Source organism: Neltuma alba, unplaced genomic scaffold (genome assembly GCF_004799145.2).
Source record: "Neltuma alba isolate B1F8T4 unplaced genomic scaffold, ASM479914v2 tig00012699_pilon, whole genome shotgun sequence".
NCBI classification, from domain to species: domain Eukaryota; kingdom Viridiplantae; phylum Streptophyta; class Magnoliopsida; order Fabales; family Fabaceae; genus Neltuma; species Neltuma alba.
In genome coordinates, this window is record NW_021637126.1 from 1 (window position 1) to 14,473 (window position 14,473).

The 14,473-nt window shown below is 34.5% G+C and overlaps 1 pseudogene; it reads right to left on the bottom strand.

Annotated features, from left to right (window-relative positions):
- Positions 1 to 4,717: 4,717 nt before the first annotated feature.
- On the bottom strand, positions 4,718 to 7,461 carry LOC114730034 (phosphatidylinositol 4-phosphate 5-kinase 8-like; annotated as a pseudogene).
- Positions 7,462 to 14,473: the final 7,012 nt, after the last annotated feature.

Sequence of the window (14,473 nt, forward strand, 5' to 3'; positions counted from 1 at the left end):
GCAAAAAAGATCTAATGTGACCTTGAAAGCAAAACAAGTCACCAATCAAGGTAGGTATGAAGGCGAAAAAAGGAAAAACAAGAAGCATTAGAAGAGAAAGTGATGGCTCGGATGCTAAGAAGCTTCAAATGAAAGATAGAAATGAGGTAGGTCAACAAGTGGGCCTATTAGAGAAAGAAATAGAGCCTAAGGTGATCTGATTATGGGCCCTAAAAGAGTGCAAGAAGTAGGCAACATAAGACTAATAAATAGAAGTGGAGGAGAAGTGCGAAGATATTCAGGTGTGCGATGTGTGAGCCTGGAGAATGAGTTTCATGAAGCAATTATGTGGGTTGGACCAAGACCTCAATCTGATCATCACCCAATCTTCATTTTCCTTTCGGAATCACAAAAAAGGAATAGAAGACACCCACTTAGGTTAGAAGCTGCGTGGCTGAAGGATAATGATTGAAGAGAATGTTAAAAGCAAGTTGGATAGGGACAAAAGAGGTGTGGCATGAACTTGCAGACCTAGAACCAAAACTGCTAACCTGGAGCTAGAATGTTTTTGGGCATATTGCGAAAAGGAAAAAGGAACTAAGTTGAAGAATTGAAGGAATCTAAAGGACAAACCAAACAGGGTGAGTCATCATCTTGAAGATCTTGAAAAACAACTATCTACTGAGCTAATAGAGGTTCTTGATCAAGAGGAAGTACTTTGGTACCAAAAATCCAGAAGGAAATGGTTGAATGACGGCAACAGAAACACGTCTTTCTACCAGACCAAAACAACAATACAAAGGAGAAGAAACAGGGTACATATGTTAAAGATGAGTCTGATCAATGGATTAGGGGGATGAAAATGTTGGCTGCCTCATAAATAATTTCCTTTAGAAGCTTTTAAAGAAGAGGAACCTAATAGAGGTTGGGTAACTACTAGTTATTCCTGACTGTCAATCTCTCAAGAGAAATGGAAAGGGTTTGTAGATGAGATTACTCCTAAAGAAATAAAGCATGCACTTTCTCCATTGGTAGTTTGAAAGCACCAAGAGCATATGGCTTTCTTGCTATGTTCTTCTAAAGGAATTGGGATGTGGTGGGAGAAAGCATCACCAAATATGTCACAGAAATGTGGCATGACCTGGAGAAAATTAAAGAGGTTAATAATACTCTAATAATGCTTATCCCAAAGGTTGACTCATCGGAGAAAGTGAACCAACTAAGACTAATTTCATTGTCCAATGTTACTTAAAGTGTTTGTCAAGATCATTATGCAAGGTGGAGGTCTATCATTGCAAATCTTGTCTCGTCATTCTAGGTCAGTTTCATGCCGAGTCAGAACATACATGATAATATATAGTTGTAAATGAGATGATACATTCTATGAGAAACAAGAAGGGCAAAAAATGTTACATGCCAATTAAAGTGGATTTGGAGAAGGTTTATGAAAAAGTGCTCAAAGAAATCCAATGTTCTACAGAAATGATTTGTAGATTAATGAATTGTATTGACACTCCTACCACCATGATCCTTTGGAATAGAGAAAAGCTTGAACAATTCAAATGTTATCAGGGGCAATGACAAGGGGATCACATCTCTCCCTATCTTTTGTACTTAGAATGGAAAAACTCACACACGTGATATTAGATAGAGTGAGAGAGAAATGGTGGAGAGGATTGAGAGCTAGCCGGAGAGGCTCCATTATATCCCATATGATGTGTTTGTTGATGATCTTGTTCCTTTTTGCATAAGCTGATTCTCAACAGATTGAATTAATTCTCAAGTATATACAGGAATTTGGTGATATGTCAGGACATAAGATCAGTGAGGACCCAAATCTTCTTTTCACCCAATGTCAACAATCAAACCAAGAGGAGTACATGTAATAGAAGTGGCTTCAAACAAATGGATGACCTCAGGAGATATCTTGGAGCAACCATTTCGGGGGTGTTTAGATTGCTCAATAATCACTTTTAAAAAAGCACTTTTATGCAAATCGAGACAAACTCTTTCACATATTTACTTTATATACCGTAAAAATACTATTAAAACCATGATTTTGTTTTATCCAAATACCTCTAAATTTATCACCAAAAAAGAGAAGAAAAAAAATAAGTACAAGATTGTGGTGAAAAGAGTGAAAAAGAGAATAGCTAGGTGGCAAGCTTTGAGCCTTTCACTAGCAGGACGAATGACACTTGTTAAATTGGTCACTAGTTTGATGGCTCTCTACCCAATGCAGCTTTATAGGTGGCCACAAGGAATAGTTGAAGATATCCAAAAAGAGCAGAGGAGGTTCATTTGGGGAGAACAACATAGTGCTAAACGAAGACATGCGGTTAGCTATAAAGGAATGTACAGAACTAAAGAGGCATTGGGTATAGGACTTAAGGAGTTTGATGAGTGATGCACGATTACCCAAGCTCCTGTGGAGAATGCAAAATAATCCTGACGAGCTTTGGGTCCATGTTCTTAGGGGAAAATATGGTAGAAACAATGATCAAAGAGAGAAACCAGAGACAAAAACTGGGGGCGCAAAACTTTGGAGAGAACTTGGCAAGTTGTGGGACAAGCACCAGGAAAATGTAGTGGTAGAAGTGAAAAATGGTAATAAAGCAAAATTCTGGGAAGATGCGTGGACCAAAAACGAAAGAAAATTAATCCAATGTGTACAAGAACTCCGAGAAGCAAAGTGCTCACTTGAAGTCATTCAAATGGTCAAAGAAGATGCTAGTTGGGACTCGGAGGCCAGAGAGGATATTCTTCCTGCATCTATCATTGAAAAAATCAAGCATATGTGGCCACCGAATGGAAAAGAGGAAGACGAACTCAAGTGGAAACCGAATGGGGATGGCAATTTCAAGACTGGAAGGACGTATAAATGGCTTCTAAATGTGGCACCTCCAAAGCTATTGGAAAGACATTGGAAACTTAAAGTGCTCGAAAGGGTTAGAGTGTTTATTTGGCTTTCAGCTCATAACAGACTTGTCACCAAAATTCTCACAGCCAAATGGGATGGAGGGAATGGAATTTGTGAAATATGTAAATGTGAAGTAGAAGACCAGATTCATGCTCTACTGGACTGCTCGCAAATTGCTGCAATCCGGAAACAACTAGTGCCTTGGAATGTACAGGGGAAATTCTTCAATGAAAATTGGGAAGACTGGTTTACCAAAAACATAAAACTGAAGGGGAGGAATACTGAGGATATTACCTGGCCAGAAACATTCGCTATAACGTGCGTAGTATATGCGGAAATGGAGAAATTTAAAGATACATGCAGAGGATTTCGAGATGTCCTGCCTGGAATGCCATAGAAGTAATCAAATCTCAGTTGGAAAGCGATAAGAGGAAATGGGAAGAAGGTTTTTGTCAGCAAAGCCCAATGACGTTATCATGGTCTCTTGGAAGCCACCACCACAAGGATGGTGTAAGTTGAATGTTGACAGTACTGCAAAAAAGGGAGAGACTGGATGTGGAGGCGTAATTCGAGGGGATAGTGGGGAGTGGATTAAACGTTTTACTGTCAGATTGAGGGAGTGTGACGCCACTGAGGCGGAAGCTTGGAGCGTGTTCCAGATCCTTTTAGTATAAAGCATTGAAAATTGAGGGATATGGATTGAGAGTAGAATTAAGAAAATCTATTTAAAAAAGTTTAGCATAAGAGATTGCTTGTTACATGGGATTAGATAAAATTACGCATGTGAAACTGGGGAATATCATAGGGAGAAGTAGTATTTCCTAATCTCATCTCAATAAGTTTGCCTAATCCCATTTAACAAAAATTATTCATATTAAATTTTTTATTGATTTTTTTCAATTACAATCATAGTCCCTATTTTTATTTTCAATACTTTGTACCAAACGGGATCTAAGGGTTAGAGTTGTGCTGGAAACTGGGCTTTAAGAAAGGCATAGTTGAATGCGATGCGAGTATAATGGTGAAGCAATCAACCATGGCAAGGCAATAAACGGATACCATCTACTTTCAGTGAAAGATTGGAAAGTTGAAGCGCACCACATATATAGAGAAGTAATAGGAGCGCTGATGCTTTAGCGGCGTCAATACAAGAGCAAGGCAATAGGAAGGCTATCTGGACTACCCCCCGTCAGTGTTTTAAGGACGTCTTGCAAGAAGATTGTGCGGGAAGGTGTTTTCCGCGTAGGATTTGCCAGTTTTTAGTGTTTTTTGTCGTCACCAAAAAAATAAAAAAAAAGTCTTTGAACTGTTGGATCACCTTATAATTAAACAATGCATTTATGACCGTAATCCTTTAATGGGAATTGGTTATATTTTTGAATTGAAGTGATCGTGTTTGTTCCTTCATCCCAACTTAATATGTTTTTTTTCAGCTAGTAATTTAACTAAACAGCAATAACTTCTTATGATGTAACTAATAATAAAATAAACACACATATTAGAAGATAGATAATGATACATTTCATAAATTGTGATGGAAAACAAAACCACCATCTTTATGGCACTTTTGCTTAACCTTGGAACTCGAAACACTCTTGTTCTTAGTCGTCCTGTACATACTGAAGCCGTCATATAAGGCAAAGGAGGAACCTGCCTGCTCCACAATCAACCATCGAGTCTTAATGACAGAATGTGGTTCCAAGCAGGCGCCTCGTAAATTCCATCAGTATCACAATACTATAAAGGAAGCTTCGTCCCCCAGGAAGAAGGAAACGAAGCAGAAACACTTATATTAACAATCAAACTTCGGAGAAATTTCATTAGTTCGCCTCTTCTTGGTCCATCTCGTTTCTCAATGTACTAGTGCTCTGTAGTCTAGGACAGAAGATGACAGCGCTGAGATTTTCATTTCTCATTGTTGTTATGATGCATTCTATTCTGCACAGCTTTTACAGCTACAACTCTCGCTGCGTTTGCTGCTTTATTAGCAACTGCAACAACTTTATTCACCCCTTCATCCAACTTTGCCAAACTTTGAGCTCTATCAGCTGCACATCGAGCATCCTGTTTGGATTGAAACATTTATTATAAAATGCCTTAATAATTATCAGCGCACCATTTCAAAGTCAAAGAAATCACACCATTTGGCTTATGAAGAAAGCTCAGCCTGACAAGATCAGGGAAAGTAAAGGCTGTCTTGATTTCATTATTTGAATGCCTTTCAAGATGTCAATATATATGATACAAGAAGGACGAGTTTTTTGTGTTTTGCACAAAACTCCCTAAATTAATTTATTGTAAATGTGTAACTGGACTAATTACCTGGACTGCTTTAGAAACCTTGGCATGATTCGCCACACATGGGGATTCATCCACATGAATTATCTGCGTTTCAGACTCATATAGCATCCCATTTTGCCAATAACCAGACTGCGTTTCCCCAGTTCTGAAAGTATACATTCCAAATCCCTGTCTTCTTCCTTCATGCCATGCCCCTTCATAACGGTGCCCATTTTGAAATTGATAGACGCCAAAACCATGCATTTTGTCAGAAAAATACTCCCCAGCATATATGTCTCCGTTTCTGCAGTACAGCAGCAGCATACAGAGAGTTAGCATAATGGCACAATAGAACAGAACTATGTTCCACATGTGACCCTTCAGGCCTTGCATAACTAAATCTTACATATTTAATCACAGTGCTTCATTAGCAATGCGTTTAATATAACATGGAAACATCAAGATAGAACGAGGGTAACACGGCCAGTTAAATCATGCGAGAGCAAGCTAGTTCAATGATGACAATAATAATCTAATACTCACATTCAGAAAGTTGGCTTTTTTTACTCTCCATAAATTCAAAAAGGAAAACATGTCTTGGGAAATGTGTATAAGATACTGCAATTATAATTTACCGGAAATGTGTATCAGAATTCAAATGCCCAGTTTGAGGGATTCAGCCATTAAGATTTAAAGGTTAAGAAAGATAAATAGGAATAGTTGAAAGGGCTAATGCCTAATAAGGAAAACAATGAAGAATGGGATGCATTCATTTGATTCAAATCCATCTTTAACTTCAGGCTATGTTCAGACATAAAAGCATGGCGGGAAAAAATTTATATGGAGTTACTTGCATCCTCATTATCAGATTTTTCATGATAAATGTACGGTTTCAATAATAATATGAGATTGCATTACTTTTGTAAATAAATTTTACACGGGCCTTTTCATTGAAACCATCCATTGTTACATTTTAATTAGAATATCTAATGAGCGAAGATATAACAGCACTTTATACAACCCTAATCTAAACATGTGAGACATTTAAAGACAAATACACCAGTTGAATTCCCCAAATGTTCCAACCAGAAGATCAGACTTAGAATATGAGAATTCTCAATATTCCCAACGCTCCGAAATCTAGATCCTCTACTATTAAAGTGGCATCCGGGGATGCTGTTCATTAAAATATATAGATCCCCTCCACAGAGCAAGCACTTCAAGCAAGGAATTCAAAGTACTTTCCCAAGCTGTATTACAGCGCCAAACAGTTAAGTGCGCATAACCTAATTAAACGCTACGCCATCACTGCTTAAAACCTTTAGCTACACCAAAATGATAAACTTGAACAATGTAAATTGTGTAGAATATGGAGCACAATTCCATTCACACACGGGCTGCCGCCGATCAAAGAACTGAAACATACCTGAAATGGTAATGGCCGACTCCATGTTTCAAACCCCATTTAAATTCTCCAATGTAATGGCTGCCATCATTGCAGTTATGAACTCCACAACCATGACATTGGCCATGGACCATTCTCCTGCATACATATCGCCAGTATAAAATTTATAGATGCCGATTCCATGCCTTAAGCCCTGCCTATACTGCCCACGGTACCGGCTTCCTCTAGCCCATGTCTCAACACCATAACCATCGTACTTCCCATCAATCCATTCACCTTCATATCTCCCACTCAAGTGATAGTGATAGACCCCCATCCCAGAACACTTTCCCTTGTGGAATTCACCCTCATACACGTCCCCATTACTGTAAATTTGCACCCAGGGTCCTGAAATAGTGGTTTCCTCTGATTCGGGTTTCGACCCTATAGACCACAGAATGGGCTGAGGAGAATTTGTTGCAGAAAGAGACGAAGAGAGTTTAATCGGCAATGATCGGGCGAGGAACAGGCGAATTGAGGGTAGACGAGGGAGAGCTAGATTGAGAGAAATGAAGAGCACGGCTGAGAAACCGATCACGGAGAAGAAATCGATCAAGAGAGAGCGAAGGTCTTGAAACGAAAAAGAAAATGTACGGCAGTGAAAGTAGAATAAGGAACCGGAAACGAATCCTGTGTGGTCGCACGCAACGAAAAAGGGTAAGTAACTTGAAGTTCTGAAATTTCGAACCAAAGGCAAAGGGGTTTGCAAATAAACTACAACACGAAAACGATGGCCAAGACGACTTCGCACGCAAGCATGGCCTCTGATTATGGCAAGCTGAAGAAGAAATCATCGAAGAGGAAACCAAAGAAGAACCCTGATTCATGGTATTCCTCTTGTGGGAGAAGAACCGGAGATTGTGAGGCTGATGGGTATCAAGGAAGCGATCATGGTGAGAATATTGCCGGCATGGTTTTGTCGGGTTGTTGGCGGTGGTGGAGGTGGATTGGGTGGGAAGTGTGGGAAAGAAGACACGGATTGTCCTTGGAATGAGAAATTAGATTGGGAGTTGTGTTGGGTGTTTGCAGGTTGGGGTCAAATTGGGTTTGAACACGGAGGTTTGGAGGACAAAAAAGAGGCGGAGCTGAAGTTGAATCGGAAGAAAGGCCTAAGCTTTCTTTCCGATCTTCACCGCAGATTTCTGGTGATGCATCAACTTGCAATAAGGGTATGAAACTTCTGCTTTTTCCTCTGAACTCTTATCTGTAGGAGTGAGTTCTCTGAAACATGTGGATTATGGTGGTTGCTGGATGAGGAAAGGCAAGTAGATTGCTGCTGTTTCCGGCCTCCGGAATGCGATGAATGGATTAATAAATAGGAAAACTGAAAGAGGTCGCTGAATTACGGCAAATTGCTTGATCTGTGATGTACGGGCCGACTTTTATTCCCTTTCATGTATGTTTAATCCTCATTGTATCCGCTCTTTTGACAATAAAATGAGACCATAAGAGTATTAGTATTATGCTTTTGCCAAGTTTAGAGCCTCTTTTTTGAATTTCTTTCTACGAGTCTTTGGTAGATCATCTAAACCCCCTCTTTTTATCCATTATGTGAAGCAGCAGTTCATTAAAGACTTTTTCCTTAAGTTTAATTCTTATAATGTTTACTTATTGTAAGTTGTAACTCTCGTTATTCTTAATATATATCATTTTGTCGCGCTTAAAAAAAAATTATATTAATATCCATGATATGAGTTTATATTATTTCTTTTATTCTTTATTTATGTTTACAAATTGATGGGTTTGCAGATTTAAACAGCATGAATAACAGAGTATGTGAAATATTACTGGAAATAAAAGAAAAATAAAGTGAATAAAAAGGAGTTAAGTCAAAAATATATGATATATTAGAAGTAAAGTTAAGATTAAAATTATTAGAAGTCAAAAAGGAGTTAAGATTAATATCCATGCTTTCAATTTTTTTTAAAAGTATACTAACAAGGAATGGATTTAGCAGAAGAGACTAATTTCTCACAAACAAGGACTAAATTTAGCAGAAGAGACTAATTTTCACAAATTATAGTTATGAATAAAATTACACTACTGAAATTAGAAGTAAAGTTACTCATTTACCCTCAATAGCCTCAATTTGAGATACATATATCTATTTCCTCCAATTTAATATAGGGAGACACATAATGGATTTATAGATATTGAAAAAATTAATTACTTTAATTATTCGTAACAAAATATATATTTATATATTTGAGTACAACTAATATATATTGATTTCTCTGAAATGCCTTCTTTTATTATTATTCTGTTCATAAGAACTCTCTTTCTTGGTTCACAAGGATAATTGAAAAAAATTTATAAAATTAAATATAAAATAAATTGTCTTTTTATTTTTATTTTTTTCCAATGAACAAATATTCTAATTAGCTCTTTTTCTTGTCAAGAATATTCTAATTAGTTGTTATATTTAGAATTAGGAGAACATGCATTATACTTCTACAGATGTATTTATTCATAACTCTCCATTTCGATATATTTAGAAGGTTATTTGGGCATCTTTAGAGAGTTATTAATGACATTTTGAATTATTTGTATGAGCTAAATAATTTGAAACATTAATTAGGGGTTTCTTTTTAAATATCAAAAAACAGAGTTACTTTATTTTATTTTAATTTAATTTCTTTTTTATTGGGAAAATGACATAAAAGAATTAAGAAATTGCAATATTTTAATTCAAGCATTTAAGAGATCAAAATTTCAAGGAGGAAGTGGTGCTTGATCTGGTATTTGCAAATATAATCAATGACAAAATATAAGTTCAAAATATTTAAATACAAAAAATATATTTAATTAGAGATCAGTATATATTATATTAGTTTCTTGTGTAACAAATGTAACTATGTCATTTAGTGTTAACCCTTGTTATACCAGTTCACAACTAGTGATAAATAACTTGTCATTACCAGTATATTTTTGTCATTGCGTTTAACACTTGCATTGTAGTTTCAACTTGTTAATAAACTCTTTGATACAATGCATTTTTGTCATTTAACTACATTTGCAAAATACCTGATAAGCATCACTTTCATGATCTGCTATTTTGTAAATGTAGTCAAATGACTAAAATGTCCTTATATCATATTAAAAAAATATATCAAATTTGTCATTGTCCGCACATTTCTTGTTATTAGCCATTTAACACTTATCATTATCAGTTCACAACTTATTACTCCTTCCGTTCCTTATTATAAGAGACATTTGATGCTTATGGCATGTTCCCATATATAAGAGACACTTAAAAGTTGTTTTTTTTTGTATGATTTTCTATTTTACCTTTTTATATTTTTGTCTTCAACTCATACTCTCTCTCTCCCACTTCTCTCTCTAATAATTTAATTGTTTTATCTCATACTCTCTCTCCTTATTAATGGGGGGCATTGTTGGAAAAAATATTATACTTTTTGCATATTAATTGTTCTCAACTAATTTTAACTGTTTTTTTATCAACGTAACTGGTTATTTGTCTCTTATAATAAGGAAGGAGGGAGTAATAAATAAACTCGTTATTTTCATTACACTTTTTGTCATATTCTGTTCAACACTTGTCATTGTCAATCAAATGTTAATGAATTTTATGATATAAGGAAATTGTTGTCATTTAACTACATTGCAAAATATCCGATCAATATTCACTGTTTTTTTTTTTTTGAAATTTTGAAGTTTTAGGTACTTGAATTAGAATATTGTAAATTTTAATTTTTTTATGTGTCAGTATTCCTTGTTTATTCAACTTTTACTTATTTATGTTTCTTTTCCCACAGGGTGCTCCGTTTTGGATGCTTTGGAACTTGACGATGGATGCACATGCTTAGAAAACAATTGGAATGAGGACAGGAGGAGACGACATCGTTTGGGAGGAGATTTTGAAACCTAAAAGCTACTGTAGACTTTTTCTTTTTTCTTTTAAGGCACCCAGGGTAATTATGACTTATATCAGTGGATTGAGCTTTGTTTTTACTGATTGAGGATGTTAATTTAATAAGAAATTGGTTACTCTAGGTGGTCCTAATTGTTCTAGTTAATTTGATAAAACTTTGTTTTATTTTATTTTAATTTCTTTTAATTCAATTTACATTTAATCTTGATTTTCTCAACATAAAAAAGAGTTTTATTACTTAATCACTGTTAATTGAGTTTTTTTTTTTAAGATCAACCTTGATTTGTTATACTTTGTTTACAGGCCCGTATACTTGTAGTGCTTATCTATATTTGATAGCATCATTTTTCCAGTTTAAATGCTACTTCCAGTCCTTAATATAAGATCTTACTCTTCTAGTCCTTAATATAGGATCCAATTCTTGAGTTGGTTTTGGTTCTAAATATAATACCCATTTCTCATATTTATCAATTTTCTCTAAATTACTCCTATGGATACTCCCTCAACTATAATTAAGTAGAAAAAGAAGAGGGGTATTAAGAAAGATGATTATGGTGTTTTAGGAAAAATATGTCACTTTTCTTATAATTAATCAACTTATCTAACTTCCTTAATCTAATCAAATAAGTTAAATGGGTCTATATTAAAGATCAGAGGAGTATTTGATTTTTTTGATCTTAAATATAAGACTTCAATCCACATTGTCGTTCATATTTATTCATTTTTTTAATATGATCCTTGTAATAATGATAGTTCTAGCCAATACACTTGATTAATAAAGATATTTTAAGAAAAAAAATACATATTTATTATAAATAACTAATTTAACTAGTTTTTTTTAATCTATTCCAATTATTATAACTAAAATACTACTAACGTTAAAAGAAAGAGCGTCTTAATGCTAATAGTATTTCTAAAATGACAATATAGTTTAGGGGATCCTAACAGACCAATAACGGAACTAACGGTCACTGTAAACTTTGCTACGTGGCGAAGTGATTAACTGCCACGTATCCAAAAAAAAGAGTTTTGTTGACTGTTAAGTCTAAAACGCCACTTTTCTCCGCAGCTTAGACGAAGAAAACCAGATGTTAAAAGGTTACGGGTCACGTGCTGATTCTAAATTACGAAAACGCCACTCTGCCCTTTTAAAGAAAAAGTCACAAGAAAGTCAAAATATTTTAATTTTAAATTTGATAGAAAATTTTCAATTCTTTTAACCCTCATAGTAATTGTTTTATTAAAAATATTATTGACATAGGGCTGTGTTTGGGTGCTCCAAAACCGTGGTTTCAGAAGCAATTTCCGTAAAACGAGATAACCTCCTTCATATATTTACGTAATCCGTAATCCGTAAAAACACTTCTGAAACCATGGTTTGGTTTCTATTCAAACACTCCCAGAATAAGTTTGGTTATTCTAAAAGATAACAATTATTGACTCAAAAATATTATTTAAAACTAACGGAGTCAGGAGATTGAAAAAGTATTTTATAAAACGAGGCCACGAAACTAAAACATTTTATATGGTTATGTGATTGGTATATGTCAAGAACTAGGGCCAACATTTAAGCAACACAACACACATAGGAAATTGCAGTCAATTGCAGTCAGCTTTGAATTATAATTATTGGCGAGGTAGCAAATCTCACAACGTCCTTCTTATCCAAAGGATACAGCTCACTTAATTTAATTTAAATTTTATAAATTTTAACTTAGTTTTGTTTTAATATTTAATATATGTTTGTAATGTTGCTTTAATTATTTATCTCTTATAACATTTTTCCATACGTTCTCTTTCATTATTTTTCTTATTTATTATAAAGGCATCTTTAAAAAAAAATATTTCTAACCTATTTATTATTTTAAATTGATTTTAACTAATTATTAATTATTTGTAATTAGCTGTTTGAAGATTATAATAAATATAGAAGGGAGTATTAACAAATAATTGAGCAGAAGCATGGAAAATTGGGGAGTGATAATAGAGGAATATATTATTATAAATAAAATATTGTGATAAAGTTGCAATTTTTTTTTTTTTAGTTACAAGATAAAGTTGCAAGTTGAAGCAAAGGGTAAAGCCTCCACGTCTGAGTGAGCGTGTACAGGGTGGCCTTCCTTTCTTCTTATCTTTCTGTGGGCGTGTGGATGCATTTCTCTCTCAAACATGTGGGCCATAGTAGCCCTTTTTTTGGGCCAAAAAAAGCATCCACCTGAAGTTTTTTAATTTTAAAAAAACAGTTTTGTGTGGACGGATTTAGGCAAAGAGGTTAATCCAAGTCACTTAAGAAAAATTCGATACTTTAAATATTAGGACTTTGACACTCAATGACTCAAATTTATGAAAGTAGTGGACGAGTCATTTGATTAAACATGTTGGAGAAAAGGATATAAGGCTTCACCCTTCAAGGTTTTAAACCTTTTTTTTTTGGTCCACTAAACTGAGTTGGGTTTTAGGATCTCATTAGGGACAGGACACACCTCCAGACTCAGAGTACTTATAGAAGTATTTACATATCGCTCATCAACAAAGTACTCGCATCGACAGTGAAATTCAAATTCACAACCTTATAGGTTATGAGTCATTCCTTACCAATTGAACCAACTCTTGTTAGATCAAACTTTGTACTTCGGAAAAACTGCACGAAGAAAGTATTGTTGTTTACCATAATTAAATAAGAATATGGTGTAAGTAGTTGACCAAAATCAAATATGGTGTAAGTGAAAAAAAAATGGAGATAAAGGCCTTATTTGTTTCCTATTTTGAAAACAATTTTTTTAAAAAATAAAGGAATATTACCATTTTTTTAAAAACTTAGAACAAAAACATTTTTTTTTGCATTTCTTTGCATTGAAAAAGTTGAAATTTAATATAATCGCATGGGGGAAAAAAAAGCTTCCTTTAAAACTTGACCATACCCCTTCTCTAAGTTCACCATTGAAGCATAATATGTGATCCTACTCTTTTTTTTTTTTTTAATATCTAACTTGTGCTTCTGGTTTGCATATTTTGGAACAAATAGGTTCAAGAATTTCAATTCTTACGTTAGTTTTGTTTATATTTAATTTGACATGAAGGTTTTCATAACAAAATTGACCAAAAAAACAAAACCACAGTACGAACAAAATTGTAGGAACAAAGTTCCTAGCACTTGAAAACTAGCAATTCCTTTGTCTTAATGTGACCAGATACTGTGGATTCACGATGAGGGGTGACGTTAGAATGGGTACTTTGCTGCTGGGTTAAGGTTATAAATCCCAACCCCTTTTTCCCCCCAAAACGAAGTGTTCCATCTTTTCCACGGATTCTATTATCACTAGAATTGCAAAACATAACAGTAAAAGTAACAAAAATGAATATTAGTAAAAAAGCATCAAATGGTATCAGAGTCTTGTTGTATGGGTATTCTTGTTTTTCTGCTATTCAATTATTAGTTACCAAAAAAAAAAAAATCCTCGCTTGAAGATCCTATCTTGCCTCGACAAAGTCTCTCTCTTCTCTCTAAATTAGACTCAATCAAGCTCTATGCTCATACGTTCTATTTTTAGGACACGATTTGCAGAAAATTTGTCAACAATTTCACTTTATAGTTGTGTTAAATTACCTTTTTATGTTCACCAAAAAAAATTACGTTTTTATTTTATGCTAATTATTGGATTGGCAACAATTTCATAATTGTTCCGCTGGTCAACACGTCTGTCTTGAATTAAAATAAAATAAAATAAAAAAACAAGCCAAAAGTATCTATCACTAAAATGATTGGTGCAGTTGAGCTACTATTACCACAAATTTAAATAAAATAAAAAATTAACGCACCTGTCGAGTAAGATGATCATTTTTATGTTTGTTTGAGCCTTGGCTGGCAATATAATTATGTTGTTCGTAAATGCCGACCGGTCCCTATATTGAACAACCGGTTCACTTAGTCCTTGATATTTTATTGCTTGCAGGTGAT